General features: G+C 39.4%; 1 protein-coding gene across 19 annotated transcripts in view; it reads right to left on the bottom strand.

The window, feature by feature from the left end:
• Window positions 1-23,123, bottom strand: part of GTDC1 (glycosyltransferase like domain containing 1) — a 217,474-nt gene that overhangs the window by 189,477 nt on the left and 4,874 nt on the right. For 16 of the 19 annotated variants that reach the window (XM_068407984.1, XM_068407976.1, XM_068407983.1 and 13 more), the window contains exons 2-3: window positions 17,355-17,435; window positions 136-327 (exon numbers count right to left, since the gene is read on the bottom strand). The gene's annotated coding sequence lies outside the window, so the exon portion shown is untranslated. Of the gene's footprint in view, window positions 1-135; window positions 328-3,262; window positions 3,338-17,354; window positions 17,436-23,123 lie in introns of those variants that run through there. The other 3 variants (XM_068407973.1, XM_068407972.1, XM_068407971.1) reach the window with 2 other exon arrangements.

Here is a 23,123-nt window from a genome sequence, read left to right on the forward strand (position 1 = left end):
CCAACTCTACATTGAATTATCAGCCATAAGCCACTCAACTCCTGTGTCTTGTGTTTTCTGCCTGTCACACAGGGAACCACACACCTTCACTTCTTCATCTATGAAAAACATCATATTTATCAGAAGTATTATTACCTGCATCCAAAACTGAGAGCAGTAAGATATCAGGCTGTGTTTCTTTAGAAGTCTTCAACAAAAGCAGTTTGGGAATCTTGTCTATGGATCCCAGTGGTACGCAGTACTTTTTCCCCCATCGGTTCTATCCACTTCAATCCAATGGAGAGATGATGAAGTTCAATTTTCCCAGTTGTAATACAATTCTTAAATCTGAAGAGAGTTTGTGGGGCAGGGGGGGGAACAAGAAAAGAAAAAAGGATATGAGCTCATCTGGTGTAACTTCCTAACTGTTTTAGACTAAGCAGCTTCATCCATATACCACCCAACACTACCTCACCCACATACTTCCCTAATACGAGTATTTATCCCAAATACTTTTTCCAGTAACATGTGCAAAAAAAAAGTCTACAGTTGAGCTAAACATAAAAGACAGGAGAGTCCACAATCACTTATGCCTGTTGATCATCAAGAGTAGGTAAGTTCATTTACTTCACACTATATCAAACCCTACAGCAGAGGAGCCAGGTGAGCCTTGCCTTCTCTCCCCCAAGACCCTATCAACCTGACCTGCCGTTAAAGGTCCTCTCTACAGTAGATGGCCATCATTACCATTCTAACCATGTCAGGAAAATACCCCATCCCACCAGAATTCAAGACAATATACTAATGGTAGTCTTGCAGTTCTGTGAAAGTTAATGTCAAGATCTTATGCATTTATCTACTTCATGGTCTCCTCTGTATATGCAAAGGCTGCACCAGCCCTTTTGCGATGGCATTATAATCACCACAGGTAATCACACCTCGAGTCCTCCCTTGAATCACAGTATCAGGGGATGGATGAGGTTGGAGGAGACCTCCAGAAACTGACTAATCCAAACCCTCTGCTCAAACCAGGGTCAACCAGAGCAGGTTCCCCAGGACCACGTCGAGTTCTGAGTATCTCCATAGATGGAGACTCCACAGCCTCTCTGTGCAACTTGTTCCAGTGTTTGACCACTCACAGTGAAAAACTTCTCCCTGGGTTTAAATGGAATTTCTTATATTTCAGTTTGTGCCCCTGAGCCTGCCCAAGGCTAAACTGTCCCACCAGTCCTTGCCTCTCCTCAGATCATGCCCGTATTCTCAAAATGGGGTTTCCCAACCTGTTTTCTGTACCAGCTACAGTTTTACTGTATTATGATGACTGAACTACACCACTAACTGTGGCTGTATTTCTCCACTATTCTTTGTATTATCTGAAAAATATAGCAGTAAAAATTGATCACAAAAAAAACCCCTGCTGATTAAGTGTAACTAGGCCACAACATGTTGGAGACCCACTAGATGTAGGTCTTATCCTATTAAAAGTTACACTTTAAGCAACAGGACATTTCTAATCTTTCCTGTGTCTCAGCTTCATATAAACCAAGTTTTTATATCAAAATATAGTGTTGCAGTGATTAATGCTTTAAAAGAAATTAGTTTAATATAGCAATATAGGCCAGACACACAATCCTATTAAAAAAATACATCAGCTTTGTCTCACAAAGCTTTCTATCACAAAACCATAGTGACCAGCATTCATTTTTTTTTTTTCTCCAGCTTTTAAGCCTTCACTGACAGAAGTCCAAGATAACCTTTACTGCATTTTGTCCTGGGCTAAAATCCACTCCGACATCCTTTTTGCCCTTTTAAATGTAGAAACTTTTTGGAAGTCTTCCAGTACTTTGAAATAAATGCATTTACAAGATAGACAACAATTAACATGAGTGGTTCTAGAGGCTCCTGAGACAGTTCTCAAGTCCCTACAATGTGATATCTAGATCTGTTTATATAATTTTTTTATTTAATAGTTAATTTCAGAAATCATTCCTTTACCATCTTTAGCAAAGTGGGTGTGAGCTTTCTACTCCAAACACACAAAAAAAAAATGATATAGGAAAGGAGAAAACACTATAATAAAGTGTGTAAAAAGCAAAATTACATTAAAAAGGCAAAAAATACATTAAAAGGGTACAAGTTTATGCGTAATGATGTCTATAAAGAAAGAGCTGACTGTTTTTCCAGGACACACTGAAAATGACCATTTCACCCTGTAGATGGTTGCCTTGGAGCCAGAGGACTAGCTGCATTAGATACAAAAATCAGAAGATTGTGATGTTTTGTACCTAAAAGTTGGTACCTGTCCACTTCGATTGCAAGTTAGATTACATGTTTCTACTTATTTCTCAAATGGAAGGTTTAATGTTTGTTTTTTTTTTTACTTCACAGAGGAACTTAAGATTCTCAACAGCAATTCATTTGTCAGAGTTTCTAATCCAAGCTTTTCAAGAGACAGGGTAGAAATAGGATGAGGGTATTTTTCAAAACATAAATTCAAACTGGCAAAGTTTGAGGTCTTTTAGTACTGAATACTACGGGAACTAGTTGAAATAGCTGCTGAATCACCTGCAATTATCTTTGAAAGCTCATGGAAGTCAGAAAAGCTCCCAAAGACATGAAGAGCTAGCACAAAGCTTACTCCAAAGAGAAGAAAACAGAGAAACGAGAATTACAGACAAGCAATCCTTACCTCCACACCAACAGGTTGCCAAAACAAGCAATTAAACGATCTATTTGTACATACCAAGAGGACCACCCACACAAAATTTGTCAGGGGAAAAAAAAAAAGTCTCAAACTAATCTTAATCTTCCCCTTTTCAAAGAAATGCATCTTGACTTCAGTGAGGCTTTTTCACACAACATTTTAGAAAACAAAAAAGAAGAAATATGATTTAGGTTATACCACTAAGATGCAGGAATATCACAAGATACAAAACTGCACTGTGGGACTAAGTACCAGTAGGTTGCTATGAGAATGGTAGAACATGGAAAACAGGCTGGAATCTGTCCTCAGTCTAGTATGCTTCAGTATTTTCCTTGATGGCTTGCCGAGTATACACTTGAAAAGCTCAGCAGAAAACAGAGCTCTGGGAAGTGTTGCAAGAAAATACTAGAATTTCAATGTATCTTCAACTGAAGCGCCACTTTTGATTGAGAGCTTGAACCCTAAGAAAGAAGTTTAGCTAATAAATCCTGAATTACATTCCCTACGAAGTTCATACAACGTTACTAATTATTTTATGTACATTTAAGTCAGAAATGGTTCAGACAAGTTTCACCCTACCTGAAAACAAGAGATGAACAATTCCCAGGATCTCTTCCAGATCAAATTTCTACAAGTGTAATAAAGATCTACAGGGAAACAATGGAAATGGAATGGAGAAAAACAGATGAAAGGATGCTTCCACATCAGTGAGGCAGCACAGAGATCCCAGCACTGCAGAGCCACAGATTACCCATCCTCACAGACCTGCTGGTCTTCACCAGTTCCATCCTTCAGACTCTAGTTTTTCCGTGCTGAACCTCAATGTAGACTAAAAGAATTCAGAAGCAATTTTGAGTAAAGTCTATGTAACTGTCCTAATCCCTACGCAAGCTGTTCTGCAAAGAGACATTGCTCAGCCCAGTGTCTTTAAAACCACAAGCATTTGAAAAAGTTACGAGGGAAGCAGTCATGTAGTACTTTTCTCTAACAGCTATGTATACACTACGGCTTTTCAGTAACCAATTAGCAGATTGCAGAAACAAATCTCCAAACTTTTACTATTTTCTACAACATGTAGACATTTTTTTAATATATCATTTTTTTTTTAAAGTACATCTAAACAGAGAAGTACTACAATCTTCTAGTTACATTTTTGCTAGCTTTTAATGTCAAAATGTTTAAATGATGAACTCTTTATTTGAAGATGACTAATTACAATGTGTTCCATTTGGGGAACAAAAGTTCAATATCCTAGCATCAAGCAAACAAAATGTATTCTCCTGCTTTAAGATTAAAAACTAAAACACAGCCAAAAGAAGTTTCTTCCTCAGATCTGTCAAGATCACAAAAGCATCCAATACAACAGAACACAGTTGCCAGAAAACCCTAAGACTTTCAAAAAGATATTTCATATACGTGGCTTAGCTCCGAAGCTGAATCAGAAATGACACCCGAGCTTAGGCTAGTAAGCCTTTTTGCCAATGAATTTCCTGTAAAGTCAACAATTATAATTTATTCTGATCCTTTGTGTCACCATATTAGTAGTTATTTTTCAGCAATCCCAGAGCAGCAACAAATAATGCCATAGAAGAGGACTGATATAATTACAGGCTGAAAAAGATAGGCCAGCACCCTTACACTCAAAACTACCCTCTGTGGCTCCTTCATACCCCATATGTTGCTAATAAAACTGTTTGAATCATACCTATGAGACAGTTTTACTGATATTGTATCAGGTCCCTAGGTTCTTTGTATGAGATACGATGTCACTAGCACTATAACTATGCAAATTTTGTGATACAGGATCCCACTGGACACAATATTACCTACGTAATTCGCAGCATGAATCTGTGCATTAACAATAATTCTAGTGTTATATAAAGGAAACCACTACGTTTATTGAAAAGCTCACCACACTACAATGAAATCAAATTTAAAAAGCAATAAAGAGCAACTGATGTGCTCATAGTAAAGATGGCAACATTGGTATTTTTCCCCAAACAATGTAAATTTTGCTTTGTGTTATGTGACAATACTTTACAGAAACTTTTAGCACTGACACTAAAGAAATGCAACTCCCTTTTCCCACAATACTAATTAATGACTTCAACCAGGAACTTTGAGCCCCATTTTTAGAAACAACCATGTGATTTTCAGCAAGAATCTGAAATGTATTCACACACAAGCGTGATTCTTAGTTTCTACCACTAATAAAAGAATAAATGATAACTTATAAAGACTAAGAACTGCAGCAGTAAAAAGCCAACAGCTTGGGGATATCAACACACACCACGCTGAAGCCCCTCAGAAGTATCATCTTCTGGTCAGAAAACACCTGCGCTCTAATTCTGCATCTGACTTCAAATATCTGTATGACCTCAGCCAAATGATGCTTCTTCCCACCTCACATTACATGTGGTAACACCTCTTATTTCCTGCATAAGAACTTGGTCAGTGCTTTACATACATACCTGTAAAAAGGCATGTCTGAAAGATCTTAAAAATCAGCGTTGCAAGAAGAGACAGCAGAGCTGCAATCAGGAATGTGACAGCACAAGCAGCTTGATATACATTCCTCTTGTCTGTGTTTCCAATGATTTCCTCCCTCCTCTATTAACTTACTGGTTTGCTGCAGGTGGGGAATACTGGGGCTTGGAAAAAGAAGTCTATTTTTGAAATCTGAAAAAAGGTAACAGGCTAGCATGATAAAGTGAGTCTGGTAAAGAGCTAGACAGGAGATAGAAGTACACTACGGTGCCGTGAGAATTAATAAACCAGATAATTTTGTAAAGTAAATTGTACAGTAAATGTGTAAATTGTCTAATACGTAGAGGGGAAAAAACAACAGTATTCCCTCGAAATACTTATGACTGACTACAGATAGAAAACATAAATGACACACAGCACAACTAGCTAAGAAGTCTCACGCTGAGAAGCACTGACTTTAACTAACGATGCAAGGTTTTACTCAAGAGAAGAAAAAAGGAGCTGTGACCAAGCACTCAGTAAGAAAGATGATGACTTGACTGTTTCCTATAACTTGTGTGCTTCTACTACAGGGGTAGCCAAAGCAGTAACTTTTCCTGAAGTTTTCCTTGATACCACCCTCTGCGCAATATGAAAACCGTAATAGTTTTATTCTCTATTTAAAAATAAATAAATAGCAGCTTAGGTGACATGTTCTGAGGCAGAAAGTTCACAACTCCATCCCATGAACATTCTGCCCTCTGGTATTGCTGCTATGTTTTATCATCATACAATTCAGAGAGAATTATATACCTATTTTCAAAGTTTAAAACAAATAAGCCCCTCCTTCCCAAATATGGCCCAAAGCTGTTATGAAGCAACTTATTTTTAGAAAAAGCACTTATGCAGATACTTAATTTTAATTAATAGTCTCACTGACTTCAACGTTTGCACAGCAAGACAACTCCACGCTTCAATTAAAGAATGCACATAAATGCTTTGCTGATCCATGGCCAAAAGCATGACAGGAACATCATTATATAAAATGCTTGTAAAATTTGAAGAAAAAAATAACAGCAACCTCACCCTCCAACAGAGCATTAGAAACCCTGTAAAACTCACAGCTTGAGCACAACTTACAGGTTGCTGAATATACAAGTGCTAGGGCTAAGGTACATTCAATGAAATTATTTCAGAGTGGGCAAAAGAACTTTTGGGGAAACATCTTAACTAAGTGGAGGTGATATGATCTCCATCCTTGGCTTCTACTGTCTGCCAAGATTGGGTTTTCAGAAGTTGAGGAGCCTTTACAAGAAGAGCAGAGGTGATCGTACCTTTATTTCTGATGACTTGCTCTCTTCTTCCATTGTTCACAAAACAGATAAGCAGATTTCTTTCAATAAACAATTAATTATATCCAGCTTAGTTGCACCACAGATCACCCTGACATCTTCAGCAGATGATCACTTCCAGGGAACGGTCATTCCGAGTTACAACGCTGCCTGTCATAATATATCTATAATAAAATCTAATTTTGTAATAGTAAGACACACAAACACTAGTTAAGTTTTCATTATCTATGAAATACCACAAACTGTAAGCCTCAACTTTTAGGCAGAATCCTTACAGGTAGTCAGTAATAAATTTCTGTTGAAATGCTCTCTGGTCCTATTGATAAGCAAAATTGTGGCACTTGATGGTCTGTGGCTCACTACTACCAAATGGTAATTTTAGAATTTTGAGCATTATAAAAAAACCTTTCATTCCAGGACAGCCAAGCAACACTTAAAAAGTAATCCCCCCACACACACACACACCTTTATTAAGGCATCAAGAAAATTACAGCTGATGGCATAAACCAAGCTGAATGTATAAATTTTAAACTAGTAGCCACCAAGAGTTAAATTGTTTAAAGAAACGCTAAAGATGAGAATTGGTGTCCCAAACAACCTGCTTCCTTTCTCCCTCACCCCAACAAACGAGGTGCTGTGCAACGAACCTGGCTGCTGGCTGACAGGGTGGGCAGAAGCCACAGGAGCTTGCTGCTAGCTGGGCTGTTCACCTCCTCACCTCCTTTGGGTGTGCATCTCAGCCCGAGCCTCCAACCAGCCCCAGAGCAACCACCTCCTCACAAACTACAGCATTCAGGTAAAGACTCTTCCACCTGCAAAATCTGCAGCCGTAATAGTCATCAAATGAGGCTCAGCATCGCAAAGCTGCGCTACAACCTGAGCAGCAAAAAGAGACCACGTCGCCTCTTCGTCACCTAGAGCAGCAGGAACAGGAGAGCCCAGATGACAGACAACCCAAGCAACAAAACGGATACAAAAGTACAGGTAGAAACCAAAGGTGAGCCATTTCCTACAGGACCGACTCAGACCCAGGACAGCCGATTGCTGCAGCTCGACGTTAGCCTTGCCAGACTGCCCTGCGCTCACGCGGACGCAAGCTAAAATAAAGCCCAGCCAGACCTGACCTGGCTCTGCACAGCACCAGCTTGTGCGTTTCTCCAACCGTTTCACACCTAATTTACAGAGTACATTATCCATCCACGTATCGCTGGGATCTAACCTGAGAAGTGACTAGAATCAAAATCAGTTAATTGATTAACGCTGAAGTGAAACGCACAAAGCCGACATAACACATCGGAAGACTTTCTGAAAATGCATTGTTTTTATTCTTACTCCATTAAGCAGTCCAGTACTTTTGAAGCATTAATGAAAAAGCTATCAAGAAATAATACAGAAGAGTAATGTTGATTCTCAGGTGAACACACCAACACATGATGAAGTGTAGAAGTCTTTTGCGATAGCAAAGATTCAAGCCAGGATGTTCAAAGAACTACAGGGATACGTGAACTTGCCCACTTGATCCAGAAGCTGAGTTTATTTGATTTTTATGAGACAGCATTTTGATAATTCCTCCCTGAATCACAGACTAACTCTAACACTCCTCATTTAGCAATACAACACAGTCATCATTCTCACAAAATTGACAAGGCATTTTTTCACACCAAGGTTTAGTACAGAACAGAAAAGTCTGCCTAAACATCCAGAACAGAAAATGTTTACCTTAACATTAATACCAACTCACTTAAAGAATCGGTCAATGAGTGTATGTATACACATAAGGATTATTTCCACAAACTTTACTTGTTAAGCAGGACACAATGTTTCATTTACAACTGTTATTTTTTAATCAGGAACTGAAGACAAGTCCAGGAAGAGTAAGAGTAAATAAATTTCTAAACAAACGACTTACACAGATGCTTTGTAACAGGGCCAGACAAAACATTCCTTAAAGTTGCATTTACAAACCAAAGCTGACCTCGGGCATCACCTTCAGTATGTGTGAGACAACCTATGTGGATACCAACCTTAATACTACTACATGGGCAAATTTTGCACAAGGAAGATGTGCTCTTGAACAAATGTTTTCCAATGTATTAGGCATACAGAAGCCTTTTTCTCCATCAAGAACAGCATGTCACATTCCTTAAACTGTTTTTCTTGACCAAATATGCTGTGGACAACCTACAGAGGATGCCCCTCGGTGTTCCTCTTTGAGGTTCTCATCTACAGTTTCCACTAAAAATGAAAATATGTGGATTTTTTTCCCCTCAAAAATCAGTCACATTTAAGATCAGCTTTCCTAAGCTCATGTGCCAAAAAAATACCATAAGTGATTAGAGACTTTCAACACTAACAGAAGCTCCAATAGTGATTTTTATTGAATTTAAATCGAGCACAGATCCAGAGCCCACAGTAATGCAAAAGCAGAGAGCAGAGGACAACGAGCAGCAGGAATGGCTGTATAAGGTGCATGACAATCCAGTAACAAAACTGGTGACTGGTCTAATTTAAAACACAAATGGAAAGAAAAAGCACCAATTTCACACTTACCAGGCCCTCCTAGAACCACTTATGCACAAAAGACTGCTAAAACAAAATGAGATCTATTTGACTGTGTACCCCAACATTAGTCCTTCAGGTGGGGCACTTCACTTGTGACCCCGACAGACCTGCAGCCCCTCTCACAAGGGCAGGTGACATTAACACCATAACCCCGGACAGGAGCGCCATCCCACCAGACATCAACCTCATATGAATGTACGCTCCTATCGTACCACAACCCACATGCTCTCTCCACATGTTCTCTCAGATCTTTTCACGCATTCAGGAGCTACAGGAGGCAAAGGGAGAAGAGCTGGCCCACAAAAATACACAAGGTTTTCAACCTCTTCCCAATGCTTCCCATTTTCTGCAGCAGCTCTACTGAATCCCTGACCATACCTCAAGTCATCAGGTTTCTCTAGTTCTGAAGTGACCCCTGCCCATCTGACCAAACATATCGCTTCAACGGATCTTAAAATTATTTTAAATGCTTGAAGACAATGCATCAGCCTCTTATTTGGATGCTATAAAACATTCTCGAGGCTTTCTTTGGGAAAGTCTTGTTAGCAGAGGCAACAGGCTCTAACAGCATTCAACCTTTAAAACAACTGTCAACAGGTCAAAGTCCCAGCCCCACATGCCAAGACCCAAACTAAGCCATCTCCCTGAGCATGAGATTAACCAAACATTTAAGACTGGACACATTTAATTCTTTGTACTCCCATAGATTACAGAGTAATTAAGAGGCTGGAAACAGAAAACTGGCTTAAGTTGAAGTTACACAATTGGGTGTGTAGAATGTTTTTGTCCACAAGAAAGCACTTACATATCTAACATAAGATATTTTAAATAGGTTTGTATTGACTTAAAAATAGAATTTTATACTCTTACTGCAGTAAAAAGCATGCTTTGTATCCGAGTAACTAGATCACCAGTTGTAAAAAAAACTCACACACTCCACAGATTCCCCATACAGAATGTGCACACTCTTGATCATTTATCTTTCTGCCTCAAAATCTTCAAGTTGTAGAGCTTTAGACCACCACCGTAAGTAAAATTCAGAATACAATGTTCTAATATTGTCTTTGTAGTTAAACACAATCCTGCCAAGTGCTTACCAGGTTACACATGCTAAGCAGTCCCAGTGATAATCATAATGATGAATGTGTAATCTAATGCCCATTCGCTTTGATTTATATGAACCATTGCACGAATGTCTCGCGTATCCATTTTAAGTCAGTGGGAAGGATCCCATTTTTCCTGACCTGAATCAGTGTTTGGTCTAAACTTCAGCATTTCCTATTTTTTTGCATTAAACAGAATCAGTCTTTGCACATAGTTAAAGATGCCTGGGGCCGCACAGTCCTTTGCAATTTCAGCAACTGGCCCTATTATTCCCTGTGAGTCTTGCTGAAAAAAATAAGATCAACCAAACTTCCCCTCACCCTTCCAGCTATGGGAGAAACAGATCAGCCTATTCTTTACTTCAGAAGAAAAGGCCCTGCAAAGGTCAGCCTTTCATATGAAATACAGATCATTAACACCGAATGCAGAAACACTTAGATTCTTGCTGTTTGTCTGTATAACTGGGATTCCATGTACCTATTTCAGGATGCTCTATACTTCTTTTATATATATACACATATATGTTTCTGTATATATATATATATACACAACCCCCCCCCCAATAGCTTGTTTCTGAAACTAATGTATAATGGAAGGCTTGCTTACTGAATCAGAAAGGAGCCACCCAATGATAAGTCATTGCTCTTATTCTCAAAGCATCATGCTCATGAGACAACCTGCAATTCATCAAACAAGCTTCACTGTAGCCTGCCCTGAATGCAAAAAACCCCAACACTAAACCACGCAGTATGGATGGAAAATCATAGGTGCAGAGTGCCAGCTGCCTAACTGGTGTGTGTTATTTATTTTTACCACAAGCCACAGTTATCCTAGCTGTCCCATGGAGAGAGACAGTCTTCTCAAGACTGTTAAATTCTCTTCTAGAACATAAAATCTAGATAAAATCCATATTGCAGCATCTAAGCCTATGCAGTTTCCATGCAATGCTCTACAACAGCGTTTGCTCTAGGGTTCGGTCTACACCGACCCAGGCAGCAGCCTACCATATCACCCTTACTTCAAACATACCTTACATACAGAAAAGGCTGATCAGTCCTCATTACGAAACAGCCATACTGACAGATTAAAAAAATACATTATTTTTGGGAAGAAGAAGAGGTGTAGGTTGCAATCGTCGAGTCAGATCACTCAAGTCACATTACGCTACCTGACGCTACGCTGCCATGTGCGGTAAAAGCAAGCCTGGCCCAGGCTTGTAAATCCCATAGTCTACAGATGCACCTGCAAATAAAGTAATAATTGAAGACTAAAAAAACAACGGGCTTTAAAAGTTTACACAGAGCTTCCAAAACTTACAAAAATATAGTGTTTTTACTTAAATTTCTGAATTATCTGAACATAACCTTTTTTTTTTTCCCCTAAATCAAAACCCATTTAAGTAGAATTCATGGCAAACAGTTCAATGTTTTGCTCTTACATTTGAGACTGTGTTAAGAATAAAATTGCTTCCTTTGACTAGGACATAATACCCACCAACTCTCCAAATAAAGGAGAATATGAGGAGTTTCTAGAGAAAGAGATTTGGGGTAGGGGACACAAGCATCACCACAGTATTGAAGAGTACAGACAAAAAAAATTTGGTCAAGCAAATACAGGAAACTTCCAGAGTTTGGAAAGCATGTTAACATAGAAATAAGTATCCTCATATTTTGTTAATACAAAGATATTGCTGAATCAAAGCTTGACTTCCCCGGCTGAAAACAGTTAACTGATGAAAGCAGAGGTTATGAAAAATTGTAATCAAGTTTTATAACAGTGTACACGGAAGAGTGGTTATCAGGTATTAAAAGCTTGGAGGAGGGAGGCTGGCATTGAACACTCGGACTAGCAAACTGAAAATACAAAAAAATTCGACCCCCTGACCTTACATGCAACGCAATGCTTGGAAAAGAGACACAGCTACAGCCAAGAGGACAAGAACAAAACCACATTATTGGTAGGCAGCCATAGAGGATGACTGCTACTACTCTAAATCTTATCTTAAAATCTTGTGACAGTAAGTTGTGATGGGTGTTTTCTCTCCACATCTCTCAGATGACTGGGATTTAAGGACCCAGTTAGTTTTCTGATCTCGGGGACTCCCAGTTAAGCCTGAAACAGCATAACATATTTATGTCTGACAGGCTTTCATTCCATTCTACAGAGGTACAACGGAAGGACCTCATCAGAAGTAGGTCCTCCTCCTTGATAACACAGTACACTACTGTGTCAAAACAACATCACTAGCATTTGAGATTCAACCTCTCCCACATCCATCGCTCCCCATAACCTGCTCAGTAGAATGATCTGCTTGGAAGAGCACATTTCAGTGGATCTTCTCGTGAGTCAGGGCCAGTAGAGATACACACTCAAAATGGAGACCTAAAACAATATAGTAATTAAATATCCAATATCCCATAACACTTTCATGTACTACTCCTTGGCTGGAAATAAAGCTCAGCAATGTAGAGAATTTATGATTTTTATTGACAACACAGAATAGCTTTGTGTACTAGAGACAGACAGAAGGGAACCACATCCATTTGCTTGCATGCAAACTCTCACATCAGTACAAGTCACACGCAAACACAACACGTAACAGACAGACTGCGTGTACAGGAAGACAGCTGACTTCTCATTCGTGCGTCCAGATCCTAATTAGAATAAAATCATTTAGTTCCCGAGTCTCTCAAAAGACACAGCTATGTTAAATGATGAGAACCCCAAAGCCAATCTACCACCTTGAGAAATGCTTTAGCCTTACTGGTTTGCGCTTGCCTTCTCCATTTGTGCAGAGACCAACTGCAGAAATAGCATCCAAACAATTGTAATTTGTGACCTTTTAACACAAATGGTAATTTCTTAAGACTAGTTTGTTTATATTCCATCCCATGTTCTTCCAAATAAGAGCTGCCCAAAAATACTTTGCATGAAAAACTAAATGTTCCCAGTGACAACTCTGATCACGTCATTCTTTGCACATGAACATTAAAAGATGCAACAACAGCAAAATCCACTAGTTATTCTTATAACTTCAAGACCAAATCCTAAATATAGTACGTTTTCAAATTGTCTTTCCTTAAATTCAAATAATACGTTCATTGCTTTAACCAACAGCTAGCAAAGTACAACTTGTATTGTGCTGCAGGCCATAAAGTGAATGTTCTTTATTTGAACCATGGCTGGATGAAGATGAAAAGTAGTTTTTGAAAATTTACAACAGTTCTGACACTACTGTGTGTTCCTCATTACAAGTTATCCCTGTCTATTTATTAGACTTACTCCAGACCTTTTACTACCTTCAAAAAGATAATTTTCATCAATTCTTCATATTTATATACTCAATCACAGGAAATTGCACAGAATATGGGCAGAAGCCCTGGCTGAAAAAAAGGGAGCAGGGGTAAGAGGGAAGGCCTGCAGTGGCTGCTTCAGTGAGGCTGGAGAGGCTGTGGTTTAAAAGTAACATTTGGTAACGAATTTTGTCTTTAGCACAGCACTCAGGTGATATTCTGTTATCATTTGCCTTTCATAAGTAACTACTCTGCTATACAAAACAAGTGCCCAAGAAATGCGAAATTATTAGAAGCCCTCCCTCCTCTTCTCCATCTTAGACTGCATCTCCACCAGCATCTCTTCCAGTACACAGAATCAACCAGGTTGGAAGAGACCTCAGGGATCATCAAGTCCAACCATTGCTCTGACACCACCATGGCAACTAGACCATGGCACTAAGTGCTATGTCCAGGCTTTTGTTAAACACCTCCCGAGACGGTGACTCCACCACCTCCCTGGGCAGCCCACTCCAATGTCTAATGACCCTTGCTGAGAAGAAATTCTTCCTAATGTCCAACCTGAACCTCCCCTGGCGAAGCTTGAGGCTGTGTCCTCTTGTCCTATCACTAGTTGCCCGGGAGAAGAGGCCAACTCCCACTTCACTACAACCTCCCTTCAGGTAGTTGTAGACTGCAATAAGGTCACCTCTGAGCCTCCTCTTCTCCAGTACTTCACAGGAGAGAGCTGTACTTTGCTTGTGAATCCCATGAATTCTTCATTTCTCTACTCCCAATGAAGCCTTCCCCAAAATTAAACTGTCCTTATACCCAAGACTGGATATTGCCAACGTGTGCTAAATGGCTTTAAGATCCAGTGTCTTGAACAAGTTAGAAACAGGAATTTTAAACTAATTTCTGAAGAGTATTTGGGAGGTTTGGTTTCTTATTGAAAAGGTTGTGCATGCTTGCCTGTGGCAGTCTTTGTAAGACCTGTAAGTTTAGATTCTGCTTTTACCATCGGAAAAAATAAAGTAAATATGAAGAGATTTCAATATTTAAAAATCTTTTAAATTTGACTTTCTGAAAAATATACCAGTCTTTACACACACACAGCATTACAGAATGAAATACCATACGCTGAGATGCAAATACAAGCCTACAACGTGACCATATGTATATTATCTTACTGCAGTGTGAACACCAGCCCTCAGCAAATTTCCATGACATCTGACTGTGCAACTACCTAGACGAGCCATCACGACTGCAAACTGACTACTCCTACGAGCAGTGAATTTTCTATACAGCACCTGAAAAGGCAAGGAGAGCCTACAACTGATTCCAGAGCTTCCCAGATGATCCCAGGATGATAAGGTAGAGGTGAAAACGTAGATAGTCTGTCACCACATGCAACAAAGTCTTGCAGGAGGGGGAGCAGACAGAGCCCTGACCTTTCTGCAAGCTGCCGTAGTTCAAACTTACAGGTAAGGCAACATCAGAGATAAGAGACTGCTGCTGTCTTCAAAGATTTGATACCTTAAAAGGCTAAAGCCCCTGTTACTAGCAAAGCCCTTTGCGAAGATTTTCCTTCTCTGCTTCTTTCTTCAGACACTGTTTGCTGTGGGATAACAGAAGCAGCTTCCAACATAGGTGATTCTTCAAAGGACTCTAGGAAACACCTGGAGAACTTGCAAGATGCTGGACACTAATACCAGGGTACGTAACACACTGCAACAAACATGATCTTAAACAAGATGTCCAAGCTTGGACATGCAATTAAGTGTCCCAGAACTAGAAACACCATCTAGAAATCCAGAGCCATTTAGCTTGGAATCACACAGGAATTCCTCACGAGATGTCATCCTCACAGAAAAGCTTCTACTTAAATGACAAAGCGAGCAGGGATATTGCTGGCAGCTCTCAGGACTCCCTAAATACTCCCTCATGCATTAACACCACATACAGTCTAACACACCATCAATAAAACCTTTTTTACAGCATCCCATTAATTCTTCCAATTCATTTTTTTGCATATATCTATATGTACAGTGACTTTACATGCATATATCAAAAACGAAGTAAAATAAAGCTAAGGTGACAAAAGCTGCAACACAGGATTTTTTTTTGAACTATGAGGGAGAATCAAACCAGTATTTCAGTCATTTGTTTTCCCACTATTTAAAATGGTTTCTGCACACCTTTGTGAAATAAGCTGAGTAGTAGTTAACTCATCACAACATTTTTCAAACACTTATCACTACACACTGCTGATAAAGATGCTTGCATCCCATAACCACTAAAAATTTTCCTCTCAAAGCAAGATAGAAGCAGAGGCTTAGGCACTACTCACATAATGGAATTACAGAAGTTTCCAGAGGAGTTTACCAGAAATTTAAAAAAATATATTATTTCTCAAAGCAAAACAATACATTGCATTTGGAAGATGCTTGCTCTCAGTGCTCACTAACACTTGTTATATACCTGAAGGGGTTTCTTAAGGAAGCCAAATCTCCACAGCAACTCTGGGTTGTAACTACACTGATCAAATCAGCTTCACACATGTTAAAAAAAATGGAAAGCAAGAAATAAAGGTAGAATCTTAATGTATCAACAGCTTCTTCTGATTTTATAAAAGAGAGCATTAAAAGAATAAACATTGAAAATCCTGGCCATACAGTAAGGCAACTCTTACACCCAAACAATTTGATAATGTAACATTGTGTATTAAGCCAGTTTTTTCATAAATTATGATCTAAACAGAATACTAGTCAATTCACCAAAAGATATCAAAGATATCCCCTTATTACAAGTGATCCAAGTATCTCCCTTGAGGCTATGGCTATCAGAAAGCATTTAGTTAGCTCCCAAGCCAATATTTTACATATCTGTTTTATTATGAAACTATTAACACATTTTCTATAACTTTTAGCTTTGCTATACAGAGCAACCAATAACTTCCCTGAACCCTCTGGAAAATCTGACATGCGAAATGATTCTCTAGTCAACTTGTGTATTACTAAGCTGAAAAAACGTATATCAGATCATTTGATCATTGGAAGGAATGGAAAAGTATCGGGAGCTTCAGGACAGACAGACGAACTTCAGGTCATATAAAATCCTACCAAGGCTGTATTTGAAGAAAAATGTGAAAGTTTGTGAAAGCGCCCGGGGTGAAAATACTTTGTGTTGCTAAGAAACATCATCCCCAATGATGGATGAATTAAATTGTCTCAGTTAGTAGAGCCAACTCCAGGCATCCCTCGCTTATTAGTAGAATGTTTTCTTGTACTGGTAATTTATTTCAACAGCTACATACAAATAAAAAGTCCTACCTTTAAATGAAACTGAGAATTTCAAACTTGCATAATTAATGGTAGAAAACAGAACAGAGTTCACATCTTGAACAGAATTTAATAATGACATTTCAAAGTTTACATTTTTAAATGCAATATTAATACCTCTAAACAATTAAGAACTTATTTTAGAATAGTCTGCAATGAAACATACCATTTAACTTCCAAAACTATTCTATATAAAATCCAGTGAAGAATATAACCCTTCAAATATTTCCAAGTACTGAAGAACATAAATATTCAGGTAATCAAATTTTCAGCATCACTGAGAAAAAAGCATATTCGTCATGTATTGTTATGATGACACCAACACAACAACAAAGCATGGAGGAAATAATGCAAACGACCTGCTTTTCTCATTCGGAAGTTGTATTCGTGTTTTATCCAGTTCCTCTTTTAATATATTACTTACAGGCTGTTTTCTTCTGCAGAACGTATTCGTGAACTTACAGCAGTATTATCTTTCAATTTCTGATGTGTTTTCTGTTGCACTCCCTCAGAGTGTAGCTCTGTGTTTTACCTGGGGGAAAGAAAATGGGAAAGAAAAGAGAGCACATCTCACCTGGCACAGCCTTCCAGAGCAGGACGCAACAGCAGAGGCGAAGCACAGCAAGCTGGGAGTCCCACGGCAAGCAGGAGAGTCCTGAGATCAGAAAGTAGACATGCGACTGCTGCTCAGAGATGATGGAAAAGCACAGGGTTTTCTTAATAACCCAGAGAGGAATATGCAGAATTTTATGCCACCCAGAAACCAACACGGTTGCTGCACTGAGATTAAATCAATGGCAAAGACCCATTTCGCAAGAACACTGTTGGCAAAGGGGAGAATCATTGAAGAAAATTAATTTTAGTTTGCCCGATGGCAAGGCTCTGGGGGTTTTCTTCCTATTATTCTAGATTCTGCTCTAAAGCAGATCCCAATTCAGAAGTTCCAAGTTTTAGCACTGGGGAGTTCAATTTAAGGAAAAAGGTGAAAAACCCCCTTTAAACTGTTCCTTGGACTCCATCACAGCTACCAGGTCAGAAATTACCATGCACAGTTACACACTGAGGCCACACACTCAGCTAGTCAATACACAGAGGCAACCGCAGAGGCTGCTCTTCCCAAATAACACCACCACAGAGAAGAGCCACCACTGGCGACTCTGAGAAGAAGTATTTAACAATGATACCAATTTGGCTGCACTATAGGAGATGCGTTTCCTGTGAGCCTAATAAGGAAGAGCTTTACCATCTAAGTAGAAGCGTTTCAAAGCCTCAAAGGACATGTCTTATCTGCACCACTTCTGCTTCTGGAATCCCCGAAATCCTGAAGACAGAAGGCAGATCAGACTGCAGCTTTCCTAGGCACAGATGTTGCAATCACATCTGCCTTAACTGTAAGCCACAGTCCTTGCTACTTTCCGACTCTCCAGCAGCATCTCTCAGTTGCTTCATTTTTGAAAACACCAGTGCAGAGGATAAAATCGAGTGTTTCTGATCACATCAGGTATCCTAAAACACTAATATAAAAGAAAAACACCTGCAGATTATGTACCAAGAAAACAGCATAAAAGAAAAGGTTTTGAAGTAGAGATACCCTTTCTTCCTCTCCTCCCTTGTCTACATGAGTCACAAAATAACACTTACTTCAAATATTGAGATCTGTTTGATCAAAGTTTTTTTTAAGTGTTGATCTAGCAGCCACAAAGAATGACCATTTCTGTACGGCTGCATCTCAAGTTACTCAGACACAGAAGCCTACATACATAGATTTATCCAATTAATTACAGGTGACTTTTACACACCACTCCGAGGAACTGAACCACCACCGACCCAGGTGTGCAGATCCATGTAAGTGTTCTCCAAGTTTTTCTTTTCTTTTACCTCACTTAAAGAGTCCCTCTCTAAACACCTACAGCTACCAGATGTCTGATTTAATTTGTCCAGTTCCAGGCTCCCCAGTACAAGACAGACACCAGCATACCCAAGCAAGACCAGCAAACAGCCCCAAAGACGACGAAGGGGTCAGAGCAGAACCCAGCCATTCTGAAACTCCATCTCCAAAGGTCGGGTCTGCATCAAGGTACAGGTTTGCAGGACTATAATAAGCTTTTTCCTCTTATCCCTCACATTGTAATGCAGACGGCATTTTCAGTGCAGAATTATTTAATGTTTTCATTTACTACTTGGATGATGAACAATATACTTGCAAAATTTTTGCAGTTACCTGGGAAGGGCTGGAAGCATTCCAGGAAGCAGAGGTAGAATTGAAAAAAGCAGGACTAAGTGATTAACAGCAGAACTGAAACTGGGGCTTTAATACTGAATTGAATACAAAAAGTGAAAAATTAATTCAAATTTGTATTAGCAGGAGCGTGATATGCAAAAGATATGAATAGAATAAATCTTACTCACTGATACTGACTGACCAAGGTTGTACATTAAGTTCAGGTCTGGATACACAGATGTAGGAAACCTAGAAAAGCTCAGAAGACCTAAGCAATCAGGGAAAGTTGAAGGGAAACAGGCTTGCTCAGTACCGAAAAAAACATGAGTACAGAAAGATTGCACAGGCTTCAAAATAGGCTAACAGCAGTTACAAAAACGATGCTCACATCCCACTACTGCAATATTCACAGCACAAAACAAAAAACAAGAAGCTTAATGTGTTCGGAAAAAAATTAGAATAGTATTAGAAGAAATAAGCTACCTCTAGGGATAGTTAAAACAACAGGTTAGGTTATGGAGGGGTTACACAAATCTTCACTGATTGGTTTTAAGACCTGACAAGATGAACACGTCAGAAGCTGTCTATACATTCCTGTCTGGCTTTACAATGAACACTATATGCTCACACATACAGTACAAGGCCTCAGCGTAAAGTGTTCGACCTCCAGAGATCTGTGTTTTCTTTTCTAAACCTAAAGGCTGTACGAGTTTAGGCTCCTGCCAGGCAAATCAGCAGGTGACCTGACTGCTCCTTAGAGCTCTAAGCAGGCTTTTGACATCTCTTTTTTTCTAAATAGCCAAGGCAGTCTGTGATTGACAATTTTCTATCACATCAAGCATGCTACCTTAAATATGAAGTACTCTGAATGACCCACCGGAGAAATAAAGTCAAACTACAGGGAAGGCAACGGCAACCGATCCCGGGAACCCAGTCCTGAGAAGGAAATCAAATTGGGAAGGACACACATCCCATTAGTACCTGGAAATACAGGTAGTTATTTTTCTTTCTAGCACCTACAATAAATAAGCCTTAATAAAAAGGAGTATTTAATAAAAGTACTTAGAGAAATAAGGAGGGAAGGTTTGACGTTTCTAAGCTTATTTTCACAGCGGTATGAAAGGAAATGAGGTAGAGTCAGAGCTAATTCTCCTTATATAATTTCACATGGAATGATTAGTTCTGCCCCAACAGTAACAGCTTTCCAGAGGGTCCTACTTGTCGCCAAGATTGCATACAGATGCTGTAAGTGTAGCTTCCCTATTCTCCACTGACAACCAACTTAAAAGGCCAACATAATATTCATTTTACTACAGAATGGAATTCACAGCATGAATAGTAAAATAATGTCACAGCTACCATGAAACTGCAGTGGCATGTTGGTGGCTGCGACTTTTAAAAGTTTAATCATAAAGAGGAACATGTGAAGTAGCTTTCTGCTCCAGCAACATCCCGTGGTCGTTAAGGATGCTGAAGGCCCCCCTCTCTTAAGCCTCATTAGGAAGGACATTCCACATGCACAGGGATGCTGAAGGTGGTGGAATTCTGTAAGTCACCTGGGTCGCTTCTGGGTGAAATACCAATTATTGGCAATTCATCTCAGTAAGGCCAACAAAAAAAACCCATAAGAGACATCACTAGTCCAACGGCAAACACATCACACGGATAATCCTACAACTCTTTCAAAAACTTGTAATAGGTATTAGTACTTTTATAAAGCACTGCAGTGTTTTGTATTTAATCCTTGGATAGACAATAGCAGAAAAGCCATATTCAATTTCAAAATTGCTACTGCAAGTTCCAGCTCAGCTACTACTATGCCTTTAAAAAATACAGGGTTTTATAGGGTATATAAATACACATTTTTCCAGTGAGAGACAGCCTACCTTAGTAAATTTAACTACCAACAAAAACCCTAAATGACTCCCCAGAACATCATGACAAATAATATTATAAGAACTTTAAATGTGTGTATATGTTAACGAGTCCAGAGGAGGGCGACCAAGCTGGTGAAGGGTCTGGAGGGTCTGACCTACGAGGAACAGGTAAGGGAGCTGGGGTTGTTTAGCCTGGAGAAGAGGAGGCTCAGAGGTGACCTTAGTGCAGTCTACAACTACCTGAAGGGAGGTTGTAGTGAAGTGGGAGTCAGCCTCTTCTCCCAGGCAACTAGCGATAGGACAAGAGGACACAGCCTCAAGCTTCGCCAGGGGAGGTTCAGGTTGGACATTAGGAAGAATTTCTTCTCAGCAAGGGTCATTAGCCATTGGAAGGGGCTGCCCAGGGAGGTGGTGGAGTCACCATCTCTGGAGGGGTTTAAGAAAAGACTGGACATGGCACTTAGTGCCATGGTCTAGTTGACAGGGTGGTGTCAGGGCAACGGTTGGACTCAATGATCCCAGAGGTCTCTTCCAACCTGGCTGATTCTGTGATTCTATATTGCACTTATTAGCACAACCCTTTGTTTTACAAAAGAAGAACAAATTAAATACAAAGCACACTATTAGTTTTAGGCACAAGAATGACCAATTTTTTTATGCCTTGCCAGAAATAATGACTAATTAGGCCAGCACCACCCTACAGTCATTTCCATAAATCCTGCCTTTACGTTTAAACTGCAACCGAACGGAAAACTGACTTAATGATAACAAAAGCTTACTTCTTCTTAAAGTTTTCTTAATGTAAGACCAGGACAAGATATTACTCTCTAAAGCCAAGAAGAAGATGTTATTGTTTATTTGGAGAACTTTGATTTATCTCAAACCACACAAAGTTATATCCAGAAATTTACTGTATTAAACTGCAATCCAGGCAAGGTGAATTGCAGAACTTTCAACTGGGAAATCACAAAACACAGAATTTCACAGAATACTGCTGGATTACTTAGTCTGCAAAGTCATCACACAGCATATGCCCTGGGTAAACCCTGAAAAGAACCAGAGTACAAAAGATGCAGTATGTCCAGCTACTTGTGGAGTTTTTGTTTCCTGGAATATTTGTATGTAAAGTAAGTATCAAAGCAGAAAGATATATAGGGAATATGACACTGAGCATCAGATGAAATGAGGATCTGAAGTTCAATTAAAAGATTTTAATTTTTAAACGATGGGAATTATGGTGCTTCTGAGAAAGCACTTAATTATATCCACCAGGCAAGTTATTTTTTAAAAAATACCTTATTTTCACAATGCAGATGGACTTCATTCCTGTTTTATTTACAAAAGTGTCACTCAGTAAATAAACCTACTATGAAAAGAGAATGAAGACCTACATTGTCAAATAATCCAAAATAATGTCATTAATGCACAACTCTGAGGCTTTTTTTTTTTCCCCCACAGAATCACAGAATCAACCAGGTTGGAAGAGACCTCTGGGATCATCGAGTCCAACCATTGCCCTGACACCACCATGGCAACTAGACCAGGGCACTTAGTGCCATGTCCAGGCTTTTCTTAAACACCTCCAGAGATGGTGACTCCACCACCTCCCTGGGCAGCCCATTCCAATGTCTAATAACCCTTGCTGAGAAGAAATTCTTCCTCATGTCCAACCTGAACCTCCCCTGGCAAAGCTTGATGCTGTGTCCTCTTGTCCTATCTGGCTGAAAAGAACAGGAAGAGAATATTTTCCTAAGAGCCAGTCCTACAAACGGAGCTGTCATCACTGTACTTTCTCCCAACTATTCTGCCACTACAGCCACACACCATCAAGGCTCTAGCTAACGAGCTAACCAGCTCTAGCTAACTCCATTCTGAGTTTTCAGCATTCCCAAACGTTTACTCTTGCACATACGCACAAAACTTTGGGATATTCTGGAAATTCTTCTATACAATGGCTTTACAAAAGTTCTGTTTCTATTGCATACATTTTATTAGGCTTTAGGACGGCAAACCAAAAAACTCAGTTCTCTGAAGCAGCAGCTTCTCTGTCTTTTCAGATTGAGAAAAATACCGCACGGCAACAGCGAGGACTTCATCCTTCATTCCAACAGACCTGACCACTGAATTCTGCCAGGGTGAGTAATGCCCATCATGGAACATCAATTCAGTAAATCTTCCATGCCAGAGAAGGAATAAAAGACTGCATCATATTAAATCTGAATCCAACTACTTAGGCGTGAACTTA

This window comes from Nyctibius grandis, chromosome 9, assembly GCF_013368605.1.
Source record: "Nyctibius grandis isolate bNycGra1 chromosome 9, bNycGra1.pri, whole genome shotgun sequence".
NCBI lineage: Eukaryota > Metazoa > Chordata > Aves > Nyctibiiformes > Nyctibiidae > Nyctibius > Nyctibius grandis.